The 24,451-nt window shown below is 39.5% G+C and overlaps 1 protein-coding gene across 1 annotated transcript in view; it reads left to right on the top strand.

The window, feature by feature from the left end:
• LRP1B (LDL receptor related protein 1B) overlaps positions 1-24,451 on the top strand; it is a gene marked incomplete at both ends in the record, with an annotated part of 775,176 nt that overhangs the window by 106,859 nt on the left and 643,866 nt on the right. The gene's annotated exons all lie outside the window — the stretch shown is intronic.

Genomic DNA, 24,451 nt, shown 5'->3' with positions numbered 1-24,451 from the left:
GAGTAATAGAGTTTTAAAGCTGATTTTGATTAATGAAATGCAATCTACTTATTCCATCAGCAGTCAGCCTACAAGCATCTAACCAACTAATTAGTCTGTTTAGGTAAAGTATTAAATCTGCCTTTTGCTTAAAAATAGGAAAAGAGAAAACAGGCTTGCTCTGAAAGGTAGGTGCACTGAGGGAAAAACTTCACTGCAGTGAATGACCTAATTTGAAAAGTACAATAATTATTTAAAACGTTGCCAGGCTTTTTAGTTCTAAACATAATGACCATTTCAATCTCAGAAGTGAAATTATTAAGTGGAAAAAATGGGGGGAAACAAAAATTACACATTTGTATTTTGCACAAATTTGCAAACTGAGATAGAGGTGGTTTTGTAAAATCAAGTGAGGTCACAAATCTTAACGGTTAGTTTAGTGGTCATTAAGGTAGACAAGTCCAGAAAGTCCAAGGAGTCTTTTCTTGTTTATTCTTCGAACTTGCATCTGTGTGCCAGAAACCTTAGTACAATCAGTTACGAGCATTGGACACTACAGCATTTGTGAACTGGCTTCCTTAGATTGTCTGCTGGAGAAGATGCTTCCAACTAGAACTTGCTGAAAGCTATTGACACAAATGATAACCATGTGGTATCACTGGTTTTGATGTTCATATTATCAGTAGAAAGCATTAAAATGGATTTTGCAGATTTTTTTGTTTTGTTCCAGTTTTACCATTTTGCCTAATCTGTCTTGGCTCTCCCGTTAAAGCAACTAGTTCCAAATATGTTCAGTTCCAGCATATTCCTCTCACAGGGACAGAGCCACAAGACTGAAAACTGCAGGCGGTTGACACCAGTGCCTGAAAGAAACACCTACCCTTGAGGTATATTGCTTACGTATCTTGATTAAGAAGCACTTCTGAGGAAGAAAGGTAACACCACACCTTCAGCCTATACATACGTCCATCAAATATGGCAACTGGAGAGCAAAGACACTTTAAAAGGCAGTGAGACGATACCTTCACAGGATTAAGGCAAGGGAAGATGGTGGAGTCTGGAGAAGACAAATGAGAGCTCATCTCATTCCCGAGAATTATTGAGCTTTCTGGAAAAATATACTGGATGGGCTATTCCATTGCAAGTCATGATGACAGTGTCTTGCCAGACAGAGCTTGTAATGCAGCCTGAGATTAGATGGGGCCAGATACATGCCTGTCGGCGTTAAGATCATTCCCCAACACTCAAGCAACACTGGCACTGTTAAAACACTTCAGAAAGTTTGTGTTTCATCTCATGCCTGTTTGGTGACTGATGATAAGTAATCATTCTCCTGCTTCACTGAACTATTGGTCTTTGCATAATTCTTTTATGTTTATATTTACTTATTATACTGCCTGCTGCTAGGGAGAGATGGTAGTTTTCACAAGACACATCTGGCATGATAAATCTCAATTAAGTTGTGCCTTAATGACTGACTAAAATCTTGTTTGAGTATAGCTTGAACAAATGTGAAAGCTCCAGTTTGTCTGTAGTGTGGTAAGTTTTTCTGTCTGAGTGACAGCTCCACTGCTGCAGAAGGGAAGGTTCAGTCCTTCTTCATCAGTCGGTGACAGACTTTGTTGAGAAATTTCTTGCATTCCATTTCATGGAATCATAGAATGGCTGAACCCAGGACAACCCATTCCCCCTTGTCCTATTGCTACAGTCCCTGATGAAGAGTCCCTGTCCAGCATCCTTGTAGGCCCCCTTTAGATACTGGAAGGCTGCTATGACGTCTCCACGCAGCCTTCTCTTCTCCAGGCTGAACAGCCCCAGATTTCTCAGCCTGTCTTCATTCAGGAGGTGTTCCAGACCCCTGATCGTCCTTGTGGCCCTCCTGGACTTGCTCTGACAGCTCTATGTGTCCTTATGTTGAGGACAACAGAACTGCACACAGTACTCCAAGAGGGGTCTCACAAGAGCAGAGTAGAGGGGCAGGGTGTGACATTATTCATCTTTTTTTTTTTTTCTTTTGGTAACAGATTATCTATTTTCTTTGTTAGTATTTCCTTTCATTCAGATAAGTTTCAGAGACATTTCTTTTTCTCCACCCTTCCATTTCCCATTAGCTCTCACAATAACATGTGTTGATTTTTCTTTACTGGTAGTGCTGACATCACCCTGGCAGTACATCAGCTATTTCCCTTAGGAAATGCGCTGCTTCTTCCAGGAAAAGAAGAAAATAGGAAAGACATATTTTCATTATATTTCTAAATCAATCTAAATTACCTGCTTCAATACATGTGTAGACAGTACAGCAGAACAGTCAAGCTTGTTTTCTCTTGTTTCAAAAATTTTCTTTTATTGTGCATCTAGATAATTTCTTTTAGTGAAGAAACTTCTGCAAAAAAGTTACACAAAACCCCTCTATTTCTTCATTTTGTGCCATCAGAAAGATTTGATACATAAACACCACTTTATCCTGAAACTGTACTAATCCACATATTATTAATTTAAGTGTTTCCTCAATCCTACTTTGGATGACTTTGGTAAAGATCCTCTGGCACGCTTATTCTGCTAATATTTTCATGATTATCCCATTCTCTCTCTTTTGGGTAAGAATTAGGATTTATTCTTCCACTACTCTGGAACCTTCTCACCTGTTCAAATATCCCAGGGAGATCTTTCGTAATTCAGTTACTGTTCCTCTGCAGCTCTAGCCGTGAAAGCTCAAGCAAAGCTGCTTAGCAAAGAAGTGAGCTCACTTTAGAAAAAAAAAAAATTGCTGGATTTACCAGGCTTTTACGTTTGACATATCAGTACCACATATTTTACTGGGGTCTCCGCTTCCTTCACTTCTTCTTAGCGTCTGCATCAGCGTCAGCAGAAATAGGTTGTCAAACAAAAAGTGACATAAACTATGTATCTTGCTCTCTGCTTTCTATCAATATATCTATAGTCTTTTAGCACATTTCTGTTTTATTTCCCATGAGATGCTTTTAGCACTTACCCTGTTTAATACCCTCTAAGCTTTCAGAGCACAGCGGCTTTACATCAGAAAAGGTTTATAGAATGAAGTCCAAGAAGTGAAATGTTGCCATCTTTCCACAGCGGAGTGGAAAATCCTCACACCAGGATAATGCCTGGAAGTCTTTAGTGGCAATGTTAGTGGGAAAACTGCTGCTTTTATTTCGAGCTTACTGACACAATGATATTCTAAAGCCTATGACCATTGCCCCAACAACCTACAGCTTTATGGCACCCTTTCTGTGTTCAAAGAGTGCAACTGATGCTGCCCATAAAAGCAGTGTCTTCATCTGCAGATGCAACAGTAAAGGAATCCCAGGAATATTCTTTACTGTGAGGGTGGTGAGGCACTGGCACAGATTGGCCAGAGAAACTGTGCCTGCCCCATTCCTGGAAGTATTCAAGGCCATGTTGGACGAGGCTTTGAGTAACATGATCTAGTGGAAGGTGTCCCTGCCCAGGGTTTGGAGGCAGGAACTAGATAGTCTTTAAGGCCCCTTCCAACCCAAACCATTCTGTGAGTCTATGAATATCCATGAAAACACAGAACAATTAATATCCATAAGAAAATTGAATCCTAGCCAGTGCGCCTAAGGTGGTGGAAAGCCCATCTGAAACATAGGGATGAAAAAGCACTAAAAGGCTATAGTTAGTTCATGTTGCTGGATCATCACTAAAATTGCTAAACACATCCGTCATCAGGATACATTTATTTTAAAAAATGGTCAAATGCTTTTTGCTGTGACGCCGTTAGACCATTTACAAAAGTTAAAATAGTTTTACATTCTGTTAATGTGTTACTGGAATAAAATCATGCTGCACATTTAGCACTGGATTATGTGGAGAGCAGCCAATAGTTGTAGCATTGATTGCAAGGTCTATGCCTAAGTAGTTCTCTCTCTGATTTATGAGCAATGCATCATCATTTACTGAGTGATAGAGTAAGCTACTAGATTTGTTAATTGGACAGTAAGCCACACTTTCATTCTCATGTTCCAGTGTTTTTCATTAAGAAGAGACATATTTAACATTTAATGAAATGCTTAAATAAATGGATACAGATGTATTGACTGTAGACCCTTTGCATGTTTCAGCAGAAAGGAGTAGTGTGCAGTGTATTTATTAATTAGTCTGGCAAAACATAATTAAAGGGCTGTAAACTCTTTGAGGAAGTTAACCAACCTTGTAATAAATATCAATTTATAGGTATAGTTGGTCAGCTAGTATTAAGTAAAGAGGTAACCTGCACAGAACCTCATTTTTAGCATGGACACAAAATAAATAAGTTATCCTCATGAAAAATACGGCTGACCTTGCAGATTCAAAGCAGCAGATTGGAATATTTTCACAAATTCACATAGTTTTTTATCTCCTAGCAACTGTATGTCATTTACATATTTTACCACATTGAACATCTTAAAGAGATTCTCTGATGACTGTTGTCGGAAAAGAGTCATTGTAGTGCAGTTCCTGGAAGACTGTTGTTTTTCATAACTGTGCTTAATGTCTTTATGGGAAGCTCTGAAGCTACATAAAAGATTTTGGTTTAGGAATTTGATATAACAAGCACTTTCAGTTATTTTGTGGTGTTTACAAAAACACTGAAGTCTGAATTCAAGAACTGGCATGGCTCCTGCCAGTCTGAGATGCAGCAGTATAAAGTATACACATATATATGGAAGAAGTGTAGTATGTATGTATATATATTTTATAATATATGTTCACTTTATGTATATATCTTAAGTGTGAGAATTTTCTTCTTTTTTTTTTTCACTAGTTTATCAGCAGAGTTCTGCTTATTAATTGTCTCACAGCTTCTGCGATAGCAAGGTTTCAATTAACACTTAGGGCTCCCAGCAGTGTTGAGGAAAGGCGTCTGGGACTGTGGTATGACATACGTAGTAGTGTGTCTCTCTGAGAAACACTGAAAGGTTAAACATGAATTAGCTGTACATTTTCATTTGTATAAGAAATCTTCTGTTCTTGTACCACTAACAATAATAGATGATGAAATTTCAGAAGATCATGTAACAAGCTTGTTATTTTCTGTGCCGAAAATAGTGGATCTAGATGCAGACTTCATCCAAAATACATGAGGAGGACAGAAGGTTTGCTGCTATATTGTCCGTCTAGTCTTCTCTTTCCAGTAGCTGAGAAGCAGAAAGGCTCCTTACAGGACTTGAGCTGCTGTGATGAAATAAGGGCAGGATAGACCCTCTTTCACTGTAACATACAGAAAATCATTTGAGCTCATTTGAGCCTTGTCACCTGAGCCTATGAAATCACAAACTCTCTGCTCAGTTAGAGATAAATCTGTCAAGAGCTGAACCCAATGGCTAAAAATCTCATTCACTCACAGAGAGAAATGTTAGGGAATTCAAAAGCAGACACTGCGTTTGCAGAGGTTTGCCCTCTGACTGAGGGCTGAGCTTCCTGAATGAGGTGAACAGGAGAGTAAAGATGCCAATAACAAAGCTGGTATCAGGCTGGCATCACTTACAGAGATCAAGGGAAATAGCTTGGGATTCAGCTTCATGGAACGAAACGCCAGCATTTAAATGCTGAGCTCTGGCTTTTCCCTGTGATACGCACTAGAAAGCTGTGCTGTCCCATTGGAAATTACCCCAGGCTGATCCACTGGCACAGACAATATATCCAGAATCACTTCTTACGTGATTTGTAACTTAACAGTGAGCCTAAGACGTGAGTATTATACCTCTCCCTGCCATTAGGAGTTCAGTTGTGGTTGCTATAAATTGCTTTTTGGTCCCACCAATTTTCTATCAATGTAATTGATAGTGTGCTTGTTTCTCTACTCTGGCAATTTTGTTTAATCAATTATAGCACCCTCGTCAGAGCAGTTGCTTTGTGAAACTTGTGAGATGATACAGACCTCATGCAAGCTGTACAAAATTACCAATTACAGAACTACACAATCTTTTCCAGGATGTCATGAAGTGTTGTTATTTACCCTAGAAAGAGAAAGTCTAAACAGATCGGTTTCTTATCAGATGCCATTGCTCAGGGATCTGAAAAATATGGAATGCCTGAATTTAAATCATCTGTATGCCTGAAACAGTATAAGAAATTAGTTTCTTGAGCTATTTTTATGTTTTTCTAGCTTACAGCTAAATCATGCATTATGGTGAATCATTAACTACTGACTTTTATAGCTAATCCTTATATAGCCCATTTTTAGCTTTGATGATATTTTTGAAATACAAGTTTTAATAGACTGCAAATGTGCATCAGACAATGCAATTATCTGTTTTCAACATGTCTCCAAGTTTATTCTTTCTCTGGAGAAAATTATATAGAGAGGCTGACCTTTATTTAGAGTGTTCTTTGTACTGTACTTTGATTCCTTCTACAGCCTTACCTTCATGGGGAGTGATTTTCCCATCATTTGGGAGAGATGCACAATTCAATTCCTGCTACACATAAAATCCCCACTGATTTGCCACACGGAACGAAATAGCCTACATCTGCAATTGCAGGTGCTGTGCATTTACTCCCTGTCACCAGGGAGAGGACAAATCAGTTCAAACTGATTCCTTGCAGGATAAGATTGGAGGGACATATCTGTCTGCTTGCTACATTTCAACTGAGAACAAGTCAGGCCTTGAAACTCAAATACAAGTTCTCCTGTAAATTCTTTGTATGGAAATGTAGATAATCAAACCTTTTTCTTGCCAGAGACAATGTAATTTTATGCTTTGATTTATTCTGAAGCACATGATTTATAGTTCTCCCCAGTCCCAAAGAGTGCATATCATCCCAATGAGAGTTTTCTGCAGGAAAATAAAATAAATAAAAGAAACTCTATAAGAAAGAGATCTGTGATGAAACCTGGGGCTTGTTGGTGTTTTAACACATATACCTCTTGGTGACAGTGACAAAATACAGATAAAATTGAGGATGTCAATAGACAAGTATGTGGGTTTAACTCTGTATGTGCGTACACTCAAACTATGGAGAGATGCAAGGAGTCTCAGTTGGGTCAACATGAGGTCCACAGGGTGTGGGATCTCCTTATGCTAGCTACCAGCAGAAAATGCCTGGCATGGCCAAAGCTTGAAGACTAGGTCTCCTGCTGAGAGTTGTTCTTTTGCATAGCATACTGGAATGGTTAATGCAATAGAATAGGAAAAGGGCGGGAGAACGTGAGACTGAGGGAACAGGTAGCACCTTCAGACCTGGATGTGGGGAGCAGGGACAACCCCAGCACAGTGTGGTCTAGTGCCCTCAGACCTCAGATTGCTCTGGGACCTGTCTGTGCTGAAGACGACACTTCATATAATAAGAAAAATAGTAATAAGGTGCTTTGGGGAAGGAAGTTCGTGCTGAAAATGGACAAGTTACTGGCCCCTGCAGCAGGGCAGGGCAGCAGTGAGGAAGGGAGCAAAAGCTGGCCAGGCCACTGGTACTTCGTGAGATATAGACACAGACATCAGTGGGTCCAAGGGGTTTTTTGAGAGTTAATTTTGATCCTACCTTCCAGATAGAAAAGTAAAAAGACCAATAAAAGTGTCCTGAAAAATATAGCTGTGGTTCTGATTGCTGCTTTCTCAAGAACCTCTCAGCATTACTCACAACTCAGCTCATTCTTTGTTGTATTTAGAAATGCTTCACAATAACTTTTTAAATAAAAATGAAAAGACCCTGTGGCAGTTCAGACAGGTGTTCATTACTACTGAATGATTTGATTCAGGTTGACAATTGAGATATTTTGGTTAAATTTCTGCTATCTGAAACAAAATTATTTGTTTCAATTTTTCAAGGAAATTTGGCAAAATCAAATTCTATGTAAAATTTATTTACCTGGATATGTTAAAAGTACCTCTGCTTTCAGCTGAGTTTCTGGGGTTCGTGTCTAGGGTTTGCTCAGAATTAATTGAAGCCTGTACATAGATGATACCTTTGTACTTCCTTCTCTATGCCAGCACCACTATGGGCTCTCACCTGGTAGTCAGGGAACCAAGGAATCAATCTGAATTCATTAAACAAAAAAAAAAAAAAAGTATATATGAAAAAGGAGAAGATTTCAAGTTCAGCTGGGATAGTTGCTGGATACAGCTGATTGCAGGGGACGGGAGCTTGGAGGCAGGGTCAGGGCAGGATCACTGCAGCAGCTGCAGGGATTTAGGCTGGCATGTGATGAGGGTTAAAGCATGTCCTCACACTGGGAGTGGGATAGAGGGCACAAAAATTTGGGGAGAGGAGCTGGGCTCATATCACTTGTGGTATGTGATGGTAAAGAGATTTCAGCACACCTGTCTGTTGGTACCTAGGTCTTGCTGGGCCAATTCTCAGAAAGGTAATAACTGGATCAAATAATGAAAGATTGACTCATGCTGAAGCTGAATTTTTAATACTTTTGAGGTGGTGCATGTAAAACTAATAAAAAAGAAAGTTTTGAGCTTAATATAAAGATAAGCCTCATAATAAGCACTTATCCTGCCTCTTAAAGATAAGGCAGGCAATTCATTCTCATATGCAGGTGCACCAGCAAGGCTGGGAATATTATACAGTAGATGGTGGATAATGATGCTTTAAGGGAGAGAATATAGGATTGTTGAATTTTTCACAGCTCTCCTTTTTACTTTTTGTGGATAGGAAAACAATTAGACCGGTAAAGCTCTGTGGTGAGGCACTAAGATGGGCAGCAACATATCAAATGCCTTTTCTCATGGGGAGGTTAAAGCATTGTGGGTAAACTTTTAAATAAACAGAAGGTTTATTCACAGTAGTTGGGTGCCTTTCTTCCAAACTGAAGGCATCCTTTTAATAAAAATTATCCAGCTCCCCCTTCCCTTGCGGCCCCCGAGGGTGTGTGTCCACAGGGGCGAGCACAGGGAGCGCGTTCCCTCTGGCTTTGGACGCCTTACAAGTCTTTCTGTGTGTGTCTTAATGGCCTTCTGAGAGAACTGAAGTCTCATTTTGTGAGACTCTGAATTTAAATCCAGGTCACAGAGATGTGAAATAGCAAATGACACATTTACTGTGCCACCCAGCTGCCTTCTGTAATGCAGCAGGAATGCTTTCTGAGCAGGGACAGTATGCCAATATTAACTTACATACAGGTTGTTTTGTTGTGAATGCTAATGTTAAAAATAAGGAAAAAAGAGGGATGCTGCTGAGATTTAAATAGCTGCTTATTCACTTTGCACCTTCTCTGTTGAAGTGCTGATGGTCTTTCCTGACTGAAGAATTCCCAAAACAGTTCTTTTTGGTCCAGATTCTTACACTTATGTTTATTATACAAAAGACCCCAATGATTCCAATTTCCAGGTCACCAGAAATCAAGATCATCCTGTGGTATGCTATTCTGACTCTTGTTCTTAGTTAACAACCCAAATTACCTCTTCAGTTTATGATACTATCTGTAATATTCTCCTTTTGTAATGGCACATACTTTATTTTTCAGGGAGGAACGCATTTTGTTAGAGACTGCTGCATTATTGCAGCCCTACAAGCAAATAATGAAGTTGGACACCTGCATTCTGTACAAAAAGGCTTTTATCAAGCAGATGGAGAATGTGCTCTAGGGCATCAGAAAGGCTCATCACAAGATAGAAAAGATGGGGATATTAGGGTATTCGGTACGCATATGTCCTTTCTGGAATAGTATTGCAAAATATATACCCAAACAGCAGCTAAATTGACTTTTGACCGATAGATGGAGACAAAAAGTGTTTTTCTTCATTAACTTCTCTGATTTATTCCTGCTGAGCAGGTCAATTTACCTGCAGTTCTGTCTTGGTAGCAAGTTTGTTCCAAGTGGGTCTCCCTCTCTCTTTCTCCCTCTCTCTCCCCACCCAATAAATATTATAATATTATATAATACTATATAATATTATATAGTATTATTTAGCTCTTCCGAGTGCTTTCCCAAGTGCCGTGGTTTGTTTTCCGTGGGTTCATGATGCTATTCTGAACTTGAGCAGCTGAAGATTATTTTCTTTTTGGCCAGGTTTTTGAAACCTGCAGCTTGCTGTTGTAAAAGTAGTACTTAGTATAGTGCCTGAAGATTATGGAAACTAACCACATGCCCTGTCAGCTAAATGGCTAGGAAACACCTCAGTCTCTGAAATCCAAACCAAGTTGCCCTGACTTTCATTCTTGCTTGGGTAACTGGGTGTAACTCTATTGACTTCAGTAATACCACATTTGGGAAGGAAAGAATGTTGACTCCGTCCTAATGTTGCTGCGCAACTCATGTTCTGTGGACTGAAACTGGGTACAAAAAGTTTGCGAAGTTTCTGAGGACATTAGCACATGTATGTTATCAAGACAGTGTATCTGTGATGGGAAGAATTGTGCTTACTTTGCTGAAGTATGGCAGTTGTCATCTTCTAAACACCAGAAAATTATCTGTGCAAGGTCCAGGACCCTAAGGATGTGTCTCCTCAAGACAGGGGAGCCCTGCAGCCCCTGGGTCCTGCAGCAGGCCTCCAGAATGCCTGGGATTACACCAGTGTCATGTGAAGGGGAGGAGATTTTCTCAAGCTCTAGTGTTTGATCTGTCTACCAGCACCCCAGGAAAGCTGAGACCCTTGTGCGTGACCAGTCTGTCAGCATCTCATTATAGGGACCCTTCACTGAATAGGGACCCTTCACTGAACAGTCTGGAGGGCAATTCAACTGACCTGTTGAGGGAAACACTCCAACAGCATAAGGGGGACCCCTCATCAGGTCTTACCACTTTGTGTTACCCTCTGCTGGCAGCTGCTAGTGCCCATGCAGGACCAACGCTAACAGTTTACGGACTAACACTCTTTATTAATATAAAATAGTGACAAAATAATGTTCGTGATTGCCGGAGATAGGGACTGTCTGCAAAATCAAGCTTGAAGTGATACACGACCACACTATAATCACTAATAACCGCTAGGTGAGTTAGCACACATAAAGTTCTTACCCAACAGGCATCCCTATGGGGGAGAAGACAGGTTCAGCCTTAACTGATCCCAGAAGTTAAGACACAGTCTTCCCTGCTTTCCCTTTCCTAATTTCACATATGTATACAGTTTGATTCAGGTTCGTAACTCCCTGTAACCCTCCCACCATGTATGGAGTGGTCAATTAATTTGCATCAGGTTGCATCATTTTCACTGAAAGGAAATCCTAAAGTTTTGCTGATGCGTGAAGCCATATGTTGACAATGTCCGTGTGCTTCCAAGATGTACTGGGCTTCAAGGATAGTGTTTCCTGATTAAAGACTTGTTAGCTCTGTTTCTTAATCCACCTACAAAGGACAAAGCCTCCTCTCCCACTGTCAGTTCTTTGTTAGTGTTGTTCATCCTGACCTTATAGGAGGCCCTTGGATCTGTCCAGGCTTCTCCATATTAACACAGGTTTCAATTTTTTAACTCTGTGCATATGAAGCTTGAATGACTCTGCTCATACAGACTTTGTTATTGATGGGTGTAAAATCCTCTTGCTTTGCTTTTAAAAATACAAATCTAATTTGCTTGTTTGGTAGCTGCTGTATGGTTTATCAGTACATGATGCCTTCAAGTTCCCGCTCCTGCAAGGTGTATGACAGAGCCTGTCTGTGGGGCCTTTGCTCCACTCTACCCTTCATTCAGCTTCTCTTAGCATGTGCCAAAGTTGCAAGGTTGCCTGGGGAATGAGCACGGGTAGATTCCCTGCATGCCAACCGCATCCCATCCTGGGAGTAACAGCTGCGTTTTACCTGAAGTTTTCCTTAGTGTTGTAATATAGCTTTGTGGGGAGGTGGTCTCTAATTTCCCTTATTTTCCCACAACCAGGGCCACCATTACCCATCTCAGTGGCATGGCCAAAAGTCTCAATTTAGGGCTTAGGAGATGAATAAAAAGCCACAATGACCTGGTATGAGCTGCTGCAGCAAAGCACTCAACTTCAGTTTTCATCATGTTAAGCATTTCTGTTTTATAGTGCCATGTATTTGCTATGAATCTCACAGGTGTTTATTCCTAAATATAGAATAATTCAGCCACTGAATCCAAGAACATGCTTTGTTTTATGTCTTAAGATATTTCCAGTGATGGCAGTGGTGTATTTCATATAGGCAGTTGAGAGCACAGATGTGTATATCATAAAATCATAGTATCATGCAACAGTTTGAGTTGGAAGGGTCCTTTAAGATCATCCATTTCCAACCCACCTGCATGGGCAGGGACATCTTCCACTAGAGCAGGTTGCTCAAAGCCCCATCCAGCCTGGCCTTGAACACTTCCAGGGATGGGGCAGCCAAAGCTTCTATGGACAACCTTTGCCAGTGTCTCACCACCCTTCAGGTGAAGAACTTCTTCCTAATACCTGATCTAAATCTCCCTCTTTCATTTTAAAGCCATTCTCCCTTGTTCTATCACTACTTATAAAAATATGGGTGTGTGCATGTGCATGTGTATTTACTTGTGAGATTTTAGCTAACTTACTAACATGACAGTGTTGAAGGCAGAAAATCTGCTAGATGCTAATTGAGTAGTGTCACATGAGAAATGTAGGTTCACGGACCAGCATGGAGAAGTACTCTCAACCGCTCCTAGGAGAATTACGAGCTTAAGCACCAGTGCAGAGTTTTCTTCAAAAGATGTTTTTGTTGTACACTTCTGCTATATTTCCCTGAATAGGGAAGTATGGACAATGATTAGGCTTGGCTTCAGGTTTTTCCCTGCTCATGTGCCAGTTTTTTAATTTAAAAGTCAGTCTGATATTGCAATTTGCCCTCTTCTGAACCTTTCTGCCTTCTAGGACTGAGTTACCCTAATATCTAAATAAGGAGTTTTCTTTTTCCACTCACCAGGTGCATGGGTTAAACTCTTTCTTCTTTCTTCTGTGTTCTGTTTGCCACGTTTCAAAACCACACATTTATTCCCAAAGCCTTGTTAAGCTCTAACACTGTTGTCTCATAAATCTAATGTAGATAAATGTGTGTTGAGGAAAAAAAAACCACGAAAAAACCCAACAGAAAAAAAAATCCAAACCCCAGTAGCGCTCTGCCAACTGTTGATTATGTTTTGATATACTGTAGTGAATCCATACCTATTTCTGATCCGTGAACCTAAACATAATTTTAGTTTAGCTCTGATTTCTGCAAAGCACAAACTACCGTGTTTAGTTTATAAAATGCTTCTTATATATTCTGCTCATGACTGGTGAATATAATTAACATTTTCTTGTGAAAAACCTGTACCTATAAATATGAAGGCTTTGCCACACATTATTAATTGAAAAAAAAAAAGAAAAAAAAAGAAAAAAGGTGGGGGTTGCTGGTTTGCAAATATATAAATAGCTTTCCAAAAATGTGTAATATATGTTCACATGCCCTTCTAATGAGTATAAATATATATATTTTATGCTTATTAGGAAGAGGATGTGAGAATACTGTGGTAGTATTTAAGTATTGCAGCAGGATTAAATTAATGAGACCTGGAATCACTTTTCAGTACTAAACACCCTTTCCCATGCATAGAGCTGATTTCAGTCCTGAAGAAGGTGTGTAAGAAGTTTGCGTTAATATATAATTTGAACCTAGGATGAAGGCAACTTGACATCTATATCCTTTCACTATTATCTACTTCTTCTTTGAAATTAAACCTAACAAAACCTCCATTGACCTTGAAATTATGTTTGTGTTTGGTGCCATTAGAAATATTCTTTAAATGAAAGTTAATCAGTTAAAATTTTGTTAAATGACAGTGAAGTGTAAATACTAAGGATCCGTCTGCATCAAACAAACCATCAGAAGATGGACTTTGAGTAAAACCATGCAAGACAGAGTCTGAATTTCAGTACAATCTTCCATCTGTTCACAGGTTGGAAAATAAACCAATTCAATTCAATAAACTGAAGAAAGTAAAGCCGAAATAATCTGTTCAAAATGGGTTATAAACTGGACCCTCTTGAGTGGGTTTGTTGAAAGCTGTCTGTGACTGTGTTGAAAGTCAGTTGTTAGGGCTGCTCCTCTTTCTAGCTGCTCCTGTCTTTGGTTTTTTTTAGGATTGTCTTCTTGCCCTGGTTTCCAAGAGTTTAATCACAGTATTTATAGAAATTCTGTGGACAGCTGATATGGGGAGTTCACCTCTTAATGCTCATCTTTGCATAAATAAACCACAAGATTTAAATACAGAGACCTGATTTGGAAAACTTGCCTGCAAACAATCAATGAAAGTCCCTTAAACACAACTTTGTTATCAATTACACATTAAGTATTGATCTCCTCAGGCTTTGGTGGTGATACAGCAGCAGCAACATGCTCTTCTTCTGGGTGAGGATGTAAATTTGGGAGGATGAAGCAGTTTAAAGTGTCTGACTCTTGCTCCTGGGGCTGCATTTTCCTCTTTTCTCCCTAGTGAGGAGTTCTGATAGATTTACTTCTTTTCTTGGCTAGATGGCAGATCCTTGAGAACTTTATTTTCTGGTAGGCACAAATAAGGCTTTCCTTCAATATGAAATATTCATAGAATAAGCCACAAAAATGTTAAAGGACATAAAACTTTTAGTCTTGGTCCCAGTCCTTCCACCAGTTCATTTAACCCCATAAAGGTGAAATTCTGCTGGGAGTTAACTTAAAGCTATGACTCAGAAATAAGCTAATGAGCTTCAAAATGGGTTGCATGCTGAGTATGAAGTTGCTTGTAATTTAGCCCTAAATGCGTAAGGGGTTTATTTAAGAATGCATTTTACTGCAGGTAAACATGAGCTGGGCTTGAGTAATGCAAATTTTTAGCCCATTTTCTGATGTACCCGGCACCCAATTTTCTGCGTGTTACTGTGCCAGTTTGGCACGATAACACAAGCCCAGATTGTTCATGACCAACTGGGGATTCCATTAGGACAAGAAAATTAATTTTTCCTGGGATTTAGGGGTTACTTGAACCCACTAAAGAGAGGGTAGCCCTATATTTCACCTTGATTAAAGAAAAAAAACCCCTCTGGTATTATACAATTACACCAAATATGACATTATGATTTATTGTGTCAAGCCTTTCTTTCTTGTTGCAGCACCACAAAGGTCAGTGACAAAGCACGTCTGCTGCATAAGATCAAGAAAGAAACTGGTAGTGTATATAAAAGCCAGGAATGCAATTTTTGATTTTCAATGTCCCTGCTTTTGTGGTGGGAAGCCAGACCATAGCATTTCACTTGCTTTTAAAAATATTATATGTAATGCTTTTTTCAAAGAAGTCCAACTGAACTGTCTGGAGAATTGGGGTCAGGGTTGGAGGTATATTTAGGAGGATGCTGGGAAAAATATCTGCAGACTTTCATGACATAACCCACTCTGATGGGATTCCTAGTGATTATTTTTTGTATGCAGTTCCATGGCAAAAGAGGGAAAGAGGTTGCTTAGAAAAACTTTAGTGGCACATGTTGGCATTGCTCTGTTATGTCATGGAATTGTTCCTAATTCGTCCAACTCATTAAGCAATTTGAAAGCAGAAGGAACACTTGCCACCTGAGCTGATTAATTTTGTAAATCAATATTATTTATACATTACGAGTATAAATAACAGAAGAAATAAATGGCAAACAACCAGAAGTTAAATATGTTTGTGCAAGCAGTGTATGTTGAGTTTCTTCTGAACTGAATTGCTCAGTTCTTAAGACTATTATATATACTTTATATTAAATTTATGTGTATTGTATTATTTTAATCACTTAGTGATATTAGTGACACTTCACAAAGAATTGCAGAAGATGTGATCATTAAATATGTGACTCACTGATTACTTTTGTCCACCTCTAATGGTAAATGTTTCCTGAACATGAAGATGCTAACTTTGGAATGGAGAGCAGCTCAGTTCTCACACCTCTTTTCAATAACCTTCCACATCATAAAGTGCCATCTTTGCATGTCAGACATTGGAACACAGAAAGTGCATATGCAAAAGATCACTGAGGTTAATAGTGATTTTTCAGCCGACTGCAGTGATCTTTGATGTGGTTTGCAATATTTAACTAAGTTTTTGAACACTGCTGTTCTTGCAGGTTAAGTTCACAAGCTGCAATGCAGAAAGACGAACTAGTCCAATAAACTGATAGCTCTATAAAAACAAGCAATCTGCAAAGTGCCAGAAAATCCCATTTTGGCAAGAAAACACTCTAGCTTTGTTCTTCTGGTATTCTGACATTATGAAGAGCCCTCAGCAGAACTATAAATTTGTGTTACATGAATGTTTATCATCAGACCTCTATGCATGTAGTGTATAATTGGAAACACTATCCATCTTCTTTTCTCGAACATTTGTCGCTTCACCTTTCCTGGTCTTTTTTTGCAGGAGGTCTTCATTTCATACAAGCTTAGGTGATTCAGATAAATTAAAACAAGCGTCTGTACAGACAGCGTTATTTCGGTTTATATGACATATTCCACTTTACCGCAGATTGCCTGTGGTACAGAAATCTGTTACTCATGGTAACAAGCTCCTGTGTCCAAGACTTTAGTCTGTTTTTTATATTGATTTAAACAATGGTAAAAGTGGTTTATGAGGTTTACAAAGCCTTTTCACTTGTTTGGCTAGATTAATTTAAAAACATGCTAAGTCAAAGAACAGCTTGGGGTAGATAAGCCCTTATTCTTTGCCTGGTTTTCTCTTTCACATGTTCTTTGTTCTTATAATCTCTTATGACTGTGTATATTACATGACATGGTTTGATATAATTTAACAACAAGAACTTTTGAGCTCTTTCCCCAGCAGCTGTGGGTGGTGGCCACGTTTTTGAAAGAAGATAGTTGCAGCTTGCTGTTGTAAAAATAGTGCTTACTATAGTGCCTAAAGATCATGGAAATCAACCACATGCCCAGTCAGCTAAATGGCTAGGAAGCACCTCAGTCTTTGAAATCCAAACCACATTGCTCTAACTTTCATTCTTGCTTGGGTAACTGGGTGTAACTGGATTGACTTCAGTAATACCACATTTGGGAAGGAAAGGTTGGCTCCATCCTAATGTTGCTGCACAACTCACATGTTCTGAGGATGGAAACTTGGTATAAAAAGTTTGCAAAGTTTCTGAGGATATTAGCACATGGATTTTATCAAGCATGTGTGATGGGAAGAATGTGGCCATGGGGCAGTAATTACTAAATAACTGCTCATATTGTGAAAATAAATAGAGGGCTACAAAATCGTTGTCAGTTGAACCTAGCTAATTTCTAGTTTATCATATCAAAAAAAGGTAATTTTGGAAGAAGTCTTAACTCCAGGTGGTTGCATATAGTGGTATCAGTGCTGAAGAGAGCTGATCATTCTCTGCTTGGCTTTCGTTTAGCAGAGCCAGAAGTGCCAAGGATGGGGTCTGTCTATCACAGCACAGCAGTCCAGCCTGCAGCATGCTGTGATGTCAGCCAGCTAGGCTCATGTTGCAGGGGGGTTGGGATAGGTACTGTACTGTGTCTGGGAACAGTGGAATTAAAGCAGGCAAAAGATAATCAGGGGGTGGGAGCACGCCTCCTAGGAAGACAGGCTGAGAGAGTTGTTGTTCAGCCTGGAGAAGAGAAAGCTCCAGGAAGACCTTAGAGCAGCTTCCAATACCTAAAGGGGCCGACAAGAAAGAGAGGGAGGGGCTTTTGACAAGGGAATGGCTTCAAACTGACAGAGGGGAGATTTAGACTAGATATTAGGAAGAAGTTCTTTACTGTGAGAGTGGTGAGGCACTGGCACAGGTTGCTCAGGGAACCACTGGTTGTGGTTGCTCCGTCCCTGGCAGTGTTCAAGGCCAGGTTGGACGGGGCTTTGAGCAATTTAGTCTAGTGGAAGGTGTCCATGCCTGTGGCAGGGGTTTGGAACTAGATCTCTAAGATTGTTCCAACCCAAACCGTTTTATTGTTCTATGAAAAACATAGATTATGTAGGTAAAGTGTGGGAAAATCATCATAGAAGGCTGAATGAGTAAGATTGCTAATCCTGTGTTACATTGATTGTGCAGTATAGGTGAGTGAGATGGATACCCTTCCTGGGGTACCATCCCTATCTTGTTTTTGAGCTTCTAAAACAAAGCTGTGATGCCCCTAGCAAAAATTAATACAATGGTATTACTCAAACACTCCTCCTACATTCAAACACTATTCAATCTAGTGTTAAGGAAAAAAAAGTTCAGAAAGCTTCAGTGAAAAGAGTACACTCTTTTCCAGAAAAAAAACCCACACCTTTTTAAACACAACTCCAGGCTGTTTGTGTGAGATTCAGTACTAAACTAACTTACATGTCCGTATCTACATGCAACCCATGTGTCTCATCTGTTGTGCCAGCGGAGACTTGGATCTATAAAGACAATGAACCCTGGGGAGTGTCTGGACTCAGGCTCCCCATCTTGTTGCTCTGCAAATTCCTCTGCCTGCATGCACTAGATCTCCAGTGGTGATGGGATTTTAGGCATCTGGCTCATATAAAGGCATATGCATACTGGCATGGAAATTTAATTTTCTACTGCAGCTTTCTTGCCATGATCTCAGACATTCATGCTATTTTTGAGCTTACAAACTTTTACCTCCATCTTAATGAAGTTGAGCTAGTAGAAGGTCCCATATAAATAATTTAATAATATGCCTGAATGAAATGACTGCTGTCTAGCTAGTAGAAATAACAGAAGTGATTAAATTAAATTCAGTATACACATTAGCCACTGAACTACATGACCATAAAAGAAAGAAGAGTGTGGTCTAAAGAGTTGTCTCTTTTCCTCCTGCTGCTTCATAATTATATCTTCAGGGAAATGCCACAGCTCAGCATTTAATGATCTGCCAGCAGAGACATTTATGAGGAGATTTTGAAGAAAGGAGAGAGTTGATGGTCTCTTTTGTACAAAAAAAGCAGTCATTGTATAGACTGGCAATCCTCTGCTGAGAGGAGCATTGATCTGTGTATTTACGTATCATGTGAAGTTAATAATTCTAAGTTTTCCCCCCAGGAAATCCACAACAAGGTCATGATCTCCCATGAAATGTTTGGAAAATAGAACATAAATCTTGGACAATGTCAGTCTGTCACTGCCCTACAGCAGATTTGTATGGTTTGAAAGAGCACAGCTGGTCAATTCAGTGACTTTGAATGTGTTCCATGAGGGATGGCTTGGGCAAAACCCAGCCCCTTTGGAATGCCTAACTGTGGGTATACTGGAAAAAGGGAGAGACATTTGTAGTGTAGGAAACAGTGGAATGAAATATTCATGCAGAATTAACAGACAGCACAGAGTAAACAAATGGAAAAATTATCAAAATACTTTTATTAGTGCCAGACTGTAAATCAAATTAAAATATCCTTTGTAGCTGTAATATATATGCAGATATTACTGTTACTTTGGGGGTGAACCCAAAATGCCTGGGTGAACACTAGTTTGTTAAGTTCTCATCATAAGTAACTTCCAACTTAAATACCTATGTGGTTTACCAAATGGACAAGAAAAAAATCCAGGTTGTGGCTGTCAGGTGTTTCTTAGAAGTTTCAAAACATAGCTTGTGTAACTGCTCTTCTCTGAGCAGATTAGATTGTCCAAAAAGATTCTGGGATGCAGGAAAAACTCAAATACCCTCAAGAAGGAAAAGACAGACTTGAGCACATCTATAAGTGCATTTATTTGGCTTACTGAAACACTCAATAAGGGTTGAAGAAGTCTCTTTAATTAAGTTACACGCGCTTCTAATCTAGTGAGACAGGGATTTGTCCAAGATGATATTGTCAGATTCCAAGTGAGGTGGTAACAACATCTCCTGCTTTGCCATTTGTAGTGACTGATCAGCACTTGCATTTGTCCCAGCTCAGGTGGTCAAAATCACAATCATTTCTACTTACAGCAAAAATCAAAATACTGTATACTATTATGTTTTATCCATTTTTAAAGTCATAGCTCCTACTGACCTCATGCATGGTTTTGAACCTCACAGGCTGGTTTATCCATATGTATGAGAGCAACAGTAATATGCTTTTTTCTTTTGGGCATCCTTTGCTGCAGCCTGTGAACAGGAGAGCCCATCATCTTTCCTGGGATTTTGCAAAGCAGAAAGTAACCAAAAAAGCTGGTTTAATTTCAAGCTTCATTAGACACAGTGTTTGCTAAATGGAAGAAGACCAAATTGGTTTGAAACTTTGTCCTGAGACCTCTATGTTGATATTAAAAATCAGAAAGAGTGGGGTGTAATAAACAGAAATCCCATAATATCTGAATCACTTACTTTGCAATCACTTTGAGTCTTCCAGTGTGGGTTTCCCTCCCCCCCCCCTTTTTTTTTCCTCATAGAAATGTAAATTACTCTGGAACTATTGGTTACAGAATTGTAGTATCAACCTCAGTTTTCTAGTACTAGGTTGTTGAGATCAATATTTGAATGACTTAAAGATAATTACAGCGTGTGTATATATATACACATACATGCACAAACCTTATTTTCTTCATACTTTTAAAAAGTTTCAAATCCATGCATAGCATTATATGATGTAAACTCTGTAATTAGAGGAAATAAATAGTAACGTTAATAAAGTAATGCTGATTTTAATCCAATCTACTTTGTTTACCATGAGTTTTGAGTGGCAAAATTGATTCCTCACTCTGCATACTGTATTGCTTGTTTTCATGAAGAACTTTTCCCCCAGGAAGCTGGTATGTTCAAGTCTAATCAGATGCTGTTGTGTTATTCTTCTTGCAAATGTTGTGTTATCACATTTGCTGAGGATGGTGGGTTGCTGCTCATCACTTGAGAGCTGTGTCCTGCTGAATAGGTTGAACGATATGTTTTACAATTTCACATTTACATTTAAATGCTGAAGTTATATGCAAGTTTTTAAGGTTGGAAGAAGTCACCAGTGTACCCTAAAATGATGTCCAGGAAAATGTGGACCGCAGTAAGTCATCTGCTTGTTTTATGTCCAGCTCAAGTATTTTTAGGGGAAGTATAGTCATTAATGTAAGAAATATCTCACTGACTCTAATAAAAAGTGGGTTGGGCCTCTGCTTTGATGTATTGGTTCAATTGATTCAGCAGCCAGAAAGATTGATATGAAGGTATTCAAACCCCTTCCTGCAGTTTGGGCTGATGGTCATTAGCTGCGCACACAGGCCCCAGTGTGCCATTTGTAGGCTTGGCAAGCCTGGGAGTAGCTGTCAGGCATATGAACTGTATGGCTCTATTCTCCATTTTTAAAATTTTCCCCTTGAGAACTGTTGCCAGAGTTGCCAGCAGAAGGTAGTGTGATATATTAAAACTATCCCCAGTTTGGAAAACAGGGACCCTCAAAAGGAAATAGTGATGCAGGATCTGAAGTCATGTCCCCATGAGGGAGAGGGGGCTCAGGCTGGAGGTGGTGCCACAGGTAAGGCAGAAGAGATGAGCAGGAGAATTAAATTGATTCAGTAGAACTGATTTAAGTTGTATCAAATGTAAAATTGATACATATTTTTGTGCTTGTTTTTTAAGAAAGATGGGATCGGTTCTCAAAGCCATCCTTGGGGGCTGCGCCTGCTGCCCATGTGTGGTGTTGATATGCAGTGCCAGCAGCAGGCTTCTGCATCCCAGAGTGCTGGAGAGTGAATGTCAACTCATTTAATCTTTGTCAGCGTGATCCTCCCTCACTTTATGCTCTGAAAAGAAAGTTTAAAAGGATGCATTTAGAGAAGTGTTTCCAAGACTCACTCAAGAAAGTGTGCTTCTCGGTATCTTCTGGCTTTAGTTTAACTTGTTGTTCTCCAGACAAATGATTTCAGAGTCACTCCTAATGCCAGAGGTGGAATATTTAGTTCTTATTGAAGCTTGTAATACAGTGATTGCTCTGTAAGTCATGAGGGAAACAGCTGTGTGTGCTGGGCACTGTTTAGAAAGTCAGTGTTTACCAGGAGGTAGGAAATCTTAGGGCTTTCTGTAGTTGGAGCTAGACCCATCCTTGTGTTTCACTCAAATTTTGTATATATGTTTGTGTGTGTATGTATATCTATGTATGCCTGTGTTGTCAATTTTATTTATCTATCTACCTACCTGCCTACCTACCTACTTATCTGCCTGCCTGCCTGCCTGTCGTATATGGTGTCATATAAAGAACTTTAAAATATTTTCACATCCATGTTTAGTATGGCACAAGTGATTCCCAACACTTTAGTGCTTAAATATTCTAAGATCTGACTGGTTGTTTTGCGAATATGCTGAATATATTGGCTCCTTGTTGATCGTCAAATCCTTTGGGTGCTCTTTTATTGTTGAGGGAGGGCAGGAGACTTTTGCAGCCAGGAAAGAGCAGCTTGTGTAGTATTTCCTACAGAAGCCTCCTCTCCCATACCAGAGATTTCTGCTTCCCAGGGAACGGAAGACGGCACACACTGCTTGGCTTTATTGCAAGGCTCTGCAACAGCTGAAGAAATGGATCCACTCATTCGGGACAAGTAAGCAAATTCAGCTGGCTGATGAAAGGAATCCTAGACAATGGTGTTCAAACACTCGTCTCCATTTCCTCCCCCCCAACCCCCCAGATGTCTGGTTTCAGTTTTAAAACGTAATAACATTTCATTAAGGAGCCATAGCAACCCTTGACTAATTTGTGAAGAGTACATTGTGAGCTACATTCTGTACTTATCAACATTTGAGCACTTTAGATGTTGTTTCATCTCATTAGTGGATGTTTATGGGACCTGAGGGTTTCAGCACTCTCTGACTCATTAGTCAGCCTGTGGTGGTGCAGGTTATATACTACAGGAAACTATTTCCCCAGCCTTTAAATGCTTGTACAACCTTCAACAGAAGTTCAATGGTAAATGTTTTCTGTATTAAACAGTCAGTCAGAAAGGAATGTGCAAAGGTGTGTTGTTTTTCTTTAAAAACCACCACTTTTTATAACACTGAATGTATCAAAGTCATATTGTGCTTAGTCGCAGACAGCTGCACAACTGAGGAGATGTTATTTCAAAGCGCTGGATATTTAAATTGCTGGCTCTGGAAAATTTAGCATGGGATGGCATTTACAGGAAACAGCAAATCAGAAGAATGTGTCGTGCTGGAAGTCACTTGGTGTTAACATCAGAAAGAGTAGGAATCCTCTTTTCATACTCATTTACTGGACCAAAGCCTTAAACACGGCAGTAATGTAGGTTCATGCATGATCTAATTCATATGAAAACAAATGTTCTTTTGCCTCTAATACATTATTAAGCAGTGCACCATTTAGGAAACTGTCGGTAGAATCTGTTGAAGAAAGGCAAATAAAATACTGATGTGGAAGGGGGTAGTTTGTACAGAATACCGGCATGTAGTTTCACGTACTGTGAGTAAAATTCTGGAGTGCATAATTTAATAGCAAATAATCACCAGTCTACTTTTTGTGGCTTTGTTTCTAATGCTTTTCTCCCCCATCATGATCTACAGTTTTCTCTGAAATGCACTAACAAATAGGAAAAACAAATACAAGTGTGAATTAACAGTGTGATATAAATGGCAGAACAGGATGTGGCATCTTAAATTTGTTTACAATATGCTGCAAGTCAAAGCATAGGAAACTGCTTTATTAATGAGCAGTTGATAGTCACGTTAATTAGGAAATCACAGAAAAAATGCACTGCTTGCCTGATAATTGCCTTATTAGCGCTGCATAGGCTGTATCCATTTTATCAAGAATTCATGTGGAAGTGGGATTCATATGTTGTGCTTTTGCAAAGATAGTATGGATTTGCTTCGTTACAGATGGAGGTCTGGTAGTGTAATTGGGAGAAGACAACAGGTAAGGTCCTTAAAAAATCTCTGCCAAAATGGAAATGAGATGAAGATCAGTATCAGATCTTACCTGAATAAATATTTCTGAATTTTACAGTTGCTACATGGCAAACTGCACTAATAGAATAATAACTTTACAAATTGGAAATCTCTAGCCTCATTCATCAAGTATACCTGCACAAGCATTGCGTGAGCTTGCTACCAATCTTTTATGCATGAGTCACTGTGCACGTTGTGATTTTGACGGGAAATGAAAACCTGAGGACTCATTGATGGGATTTGGATTTGAAAGAAAAAAGCCAATATTTTATTTCAAAAGGCAGAAGTACAGATAGAAGCAGCACCAATGTTCTTCTTTCAGGCCGATGACATGGCTATGTGTTTGTAGAACAGCAAGCTATTAAGTTCCAGGATGTCATCCTCTGAGAGTCTTGTGCTGCTTAAGTTATCAGAGGACACAACAGCTTGGCCACAGCAGAGGCTGTCAGGAATGCTGCAGGAGAACGTGCTGCAGCCCCAGCACTGGGACAGGGCACCAGGGCAGCACCAGCACTCGCTGCCCCTGCAGCTTTCCCCTCACCTTTTCCTCTTTCCTTTTTGAATATGAAGCAATATGCGGATGCCAGAAGGTTTACAAAGGGTGAAACAGCTACACTTAGGCCACATTAAGCCATTTTCAGCAATTAGTTTGAGATGATGCTGGTAGTTATGATGTGAGGACCCTGCTAATTGAAAACAGCCCAACTCAGTACCTGTGTGCTTGCTGGAGTGGCTGCACATAAGAAC

The sequence above is a fragment of the Psittacula echo genome (assembly GCF_963264785.1).
Source record: "Psittacula echo genome assembly, chromosome: 6".
Taxonomy (NCBI): domain Eukaryota; kingdom Metazoa; phylum Chordata; class Aves; order Psittaciformes; family Psittacidae; genus Psittacula; species Psittacula echo.
The sequence above is the reverse complement of the archived record's forward strand: the minus strand, read 5'-3'. Positions and strand labels throughout refer to the sequence as shown.